This window comes from Terrapene carolina, unplaced genomic scaffold (genome assembly GCF_002925995.2).
Source record: "Terrapene carolina triunguis isolate 2854851 unplaced genomic scaffold, T_m_triunguis-2.0 Scaffold96, whole genome shotgun sequence".
Lineage (NCBI taxonomy): Eukaryota > Metazoa > Chordata > Testudines > Emydidae > Terrapene > Terrapene triunguis.
Genome location: NW_020664447.1, coordinates 9,038,911 through 9,044,093, shown reverse-complemented (window position 1 = coordinate 9,044,093; position 5,183 = coordinate 9,038,911).

Here is a 5,183-nt window from a genome sequence, read left to right as displayed (position 1 = left end):
CTTTTACAGCTGTAATGGCATCTCATGCCCTTTGGCACTTTCTGCACCCAGGTTGGCCCTTGTCAGCTCCCTTTGCAGCATTGTTTAGAGGAGGGGGGAGTATAATCCCCTTTCCTCTTAGCCTCATACTTATGCTGATACTCTAGGTCCTTCCTCCTGAGCTCAAGAAACAGTTTCTCTCTCCGAGTTACTGCCCATGACTGTCCCTAATTAACAGTATCCCAGGTTCAGTTAAAGTCATCTTGAGGACAAGCAGATTGCTTTGGCAAATGACTTGAACAAGGAAGAAGAAAAAAATCACAACATAAAAGAAATACAAATCAAACAATCCAGCTGAATACTATGGAAAAAATTTCTTGTTGGGCACAAACTAGTGTGACAATGAACAGAAATATCACCTGGGGGGAGGCAGAACAAAGTCCTCTCCCAGCCTAAAGCTGCACCTCTCTTTAACTGTCAGCTCAAAAAGTCCAGTGACATGATCTCAGCAGATGGGAAGGGAAAGATTGAACCCAGTCCTTTGACTTGATTTAGTCTGCACGTGGCACTTCTCTCTCACACACACACACAGGGTATTTCTTTTCTTTTATGAGACATTTGCTTGTAGCACAGTAAGAAGAAATACCTTCAGTTTCAGATGCCATATTGTGCTAAATAGTCCCCTTTCCTTTTCCAAAGCCTACATCAACATTTGAGTGTTATTCTCTTTCCACTAATGCACTGGCAGTCATTACAGCTGCTCAACTTTATGACTTTCACACGTGTGTACGGAATATTTGGGTGAGTTCTGGGTGGCCTAGGCTGGGGCTATCAGCCTAATAATATGAGAGTTCTATCAAGTATCACGGTATCTTTCTATTTCTATTTCTGTTTTTCCCATTTGATCACTTCCAGTTTGATTCCCTCCCCATTCAGTCTCCTTTTCCCTCTGTTTCCTCCCCTTCCCTTTCTCCTCTTCCCCATTATTGACATTTTTTTCCTGATGTGTGGCCTCAATGGCCCTGACTCTGAAGTCCTTACTCAAGCAAAAATTCCCCCTGAAGCCAGGTTGGGACAATCAAGTTGACTTCATCAGGAGACTTGCCTGGGTAAGGACTGGAGAATCAAGGACAATAGGTAAGGCTGGTAATGAGCTGTTCCAACGGTTATCACAATTGCTCTGACTATAACAGTTTGGATAGCACTTTCATTAGTAAGGTGCGTCTTTCCCCTGGGTCACAGTCCCGAAGTGAGAGACAACTGCTGATTCAGAATGTAACAAGGATCTGGCAAGCAACAGCATATGATAGGGTAAATTTTGGACTGGAATTAAAACAGTAAGTAATAGCATTCAGATCTGGTCCATTTTTAGTGAAATGTGCAAAATCCAGGGTTGCAACAACTCAGTCAATGGAGATTTTAACCCATTTCTGAAGTTGTTATCCATTTTCAACACATGACGAAATCATAAATTAATGAAGTGTTTCAGCCCAAACGACAGAAACATTCCAATTCTAATTCAACACAAAGCTCAGTCATATAGCAATAATGTAATATAGTAATGTTTTCCTCTGAAAACCAAAAAAAAAGTTCTGAGTAAACCAAGAGGAAGTCTTATTTTGTGATAGGAGATAATGTGGAAACAAGTATACTGGCATAATTTCCATGTTACCTTCAAAGAAATGGCAATATTTCATTTTCCACCCATCATTTCATGGAGTAATACCAGCTGGAAGTTCAAGAATTTTTTAGTTAAAACCAAAGGAACTTCAAGCCTCAAATGTGCATTTAAGATATCCACCTCTCTAAAGGAATGAGATTTTGTTTTGTTGCTCTGTATTAGTTTTCTTTCCTATCTACTACATCTTCTGTTATTGAAGAACAATGTTGACTACTGTAATAACCTACACTAAAGCAAGCAACCCTGAAATCTCAATGCCACTATTCATTAAGGATGCTTGAATAGAAAGCACTTTTCCAAGAGGTGAAATAAGTCAGGCAAGTTTTCAATGTGTGAATAATGCATATCTAAGACAATTAGTTATTCACAGAGGCAAAAGAAATGGCTAATTTACTGTTCTGCTATCTTCTTCCATTTAACATTTTTTTTAAGCTTTATAGAATGACTACTTGGGAACATGCATAGGTACAGGATATACACAAAGTGCATGCTTATAGATTGTTCACAGAGAGACAACCTCTTGTCTTGTTATGTAATATACATTGTAGGACTGTATATCCATTTCGGGAATGTGCACAGGATGTTATAATATGAATATGCTTCGACAGACTACATGTAACAATTTATATATGTTGTGCTCCTAGAATACCCTCCAGGATCTCAAAGAATTTAGGCTTTGAACACCCCCATGAATTAAATATTATCCGTATTTTGCAGAAGAAGAAATTGAGGCCTGAAGAGACTAGATGCCCTCTCTTCCACTTAGCAAAACTCCATTCCCTTGTGGGTGCAATCAGGTAGTTAGTGACACTAGTTGTGCCTGTAAATATTCATGGATGCCAAATGGAAGGCAAGGTTCCATAAATCTGACATTGTGACATACCAAAATTATGCAGGAAGTATATGGCAAAGCCAGAAACAGTCCTCAGCAGCCTGATCTCAATTACTCTAAGGTCACTTATGCCACTCTGACTACATACAGGGGCCTTAAAGGGGTAGAAACAGCCTCCTGAGAATACCCTACTGCACAGAGCAGAGCTGATGTAAGGGGAAGAGTTGTATGCTAGCCCTGCTTCCAGCTCCCAGCATAGGAGTTGTTCCCTACTTCCCAAGACCTGTAGGGTATGTCTACACGGCAATAAAAGACCCATAGCACGGCTGGCACAGGTCAGCCAGCTTGGCCTGTCAGGCTATAAAACTGGAGTGTAGATGTTCAGGCTTGGGCTGGAGCCCAGGCTATGAGACCCTGCGGGTAGGGAGGGCGTCAGAGAACCAAATGTCTACACTGGTATATTTAGTCCTGCAGCCTGAGCCCCGCAAGCCCAAGTCAGCTCTGAGACTCGGTGCGCAGGTTTTTTATCATACTATCAACATTGCTGCCCATGGCTCACTATGGGTAGCAAAGATAAACGAGAGCAGCCCTGAAACTACTTTAGCTTACATGGGTGTGACAGGCAGACCCTTGGCTGCTCTAGAATATAGGGAATGTAAAGGGTAGCTTAAAGCCACACCTTCCCCCCCCCCCGCACTCTATTTCTGTGCTCATTGCAGGAATGACGCACCAGAATCCAGGACTCATGTCTTCTGCTTTTTAATCCTGGGCCTTATGCATAGGACCATATTAACATATTTAGCAAATACATCTTGGAGGTTTCTTTGCAGGAATTGGGCTGACTGGTCATTCAGCGTGGCAAAGTGGAGTCAATGGCTATCATCAGATGAGGGGGAGGGAAAAAGCTTGCATTTCCCCTCAGCAGGTGATGTGTTTGTTTGATCCCAACCACTTCACACACAATAAACCAACACAGAGAAAGAATGATTCATAGAAAACAAGCCACATTAGAGGTTAGCTGGTGGATGGTGAAGCTGAACAATTAAGAATTAGGAGTGACTTATCTAAATGTATAATAAATTTGTATATCACCTTTGGAAAGAAGGCAGGAGCACTAGCTAGTCCCCACTATATAACTGTTACTTCCCCTCCCCTGAGCTCAAGGGAAGGGCTAACCAAAAGGGCTGCTGCGAAGGCAGGAGAAGGAGAATACCTGTGGGAAGGCAGGGCTCCAGACCCAGGTGCTGAGTGAACCCTAAACTGGAGAACCCTTTTATGTTTGTCTTTCCTTAAGGGAACCAGTTGTTATGTGCTTCTGCTGTTCATACTGATTACTGCTGAGTCATCCCACCAGCTTACATGCCTTTCATCTCAAAAGCTCTTTAAAACCCCATTACACACAAAAAGATTGCTGAATCATCCCATTGACTTGCACACCTTTCATCTCAAAGCACTTTAAAGGTTAAGGTTGCAAAATCAAGCACTCAGAAGTTAGGAAATGCCAGAATTAAGATTGCCCATGCAACCTTGATTTGACCCCTTTATTATGCTGCAGTCTTTAATTACACAAGCATGTATTATTTTTTTCCACAGGACACCTGCCTCATTCACTGCACAGGATGGATGGTCCTCACTGACCAGGCGGCAATTAAATATTTTATTTTATCCTCATGCTCAATGTGTGGGCCCATTTCTTATTTATTGCACACTATTCATTCCTCATGGGCTTTTATATGGCGCTCATCACTATAGTCTCTAAGTGCTTCATAAACATTAATTATTTTCACAACACCCCTGGGAGGTGAAGTGGTATTATCATCCCTATTTTATAGATGAGATGCAGAGAAGCTAAGCTCAAAACTGTCCATTAATTTTGAGTGCTCAATCTGAGAAGCCTAGGGCCTGATTTTTCAGAATACTTAGCCTTTGTTTGTTCAGAGCGCAGCTCTATTCCACTTAATTTGCAACTGAGTTCTCAGCACTTCAGCAAATCAGATCCAGGGTCTCAAACTGGGAACCAAGAAAATGAAGTACACCCAATTAGTGACTACTTGTGAAAAGTTTGGTTTAAGCGACCTTGCTGACCATCACACACTTTTGGCAGGGGCAGGAATAGAATCCAGTTCTCCAGGGCAGAATTCAACTGCCTGAACCACGAGACTTTCTCTTCCTGTAATTGCCTGTCTTATTCACTACAAACCTTCCAACTTCTGCACCAAAGAAAGCAGGGGGTTTACAGACAACAGCCTCCTTCACTGATTCACACAACCCTGGTTCATCCCCGGAACAAGATCCAACCTGTGCACTGAACGAGACAGAAGTCCTGTGTAAAAATATCAAGCATTCGTAAAACTACAATACTCACCTGGGGAAGTGAGGAAACAGATTGACAGAGCAAGACGGGTACCCAGAAATCACCTACTACAGGACAGGCCCAACAAGGACAATAACAGAACACCACTGGCCATCACATACAGCCCCCAGCTAAAACCTCTCCAGCGCATTATCCACGATCTACAACCTATCCTGGAAAATGATCCCTCACTCTCACAGACCTTGGGAGGCAGGCCAGTCCTCGCTTACAGACAACCCCCCAACCTGAAGCAAATACTCACCAGCAACTACACACCACACCACAGAAACACCAACCCAGGAACCAATCCCTGTAGCAAACCTCGTTGCCTACTCTGT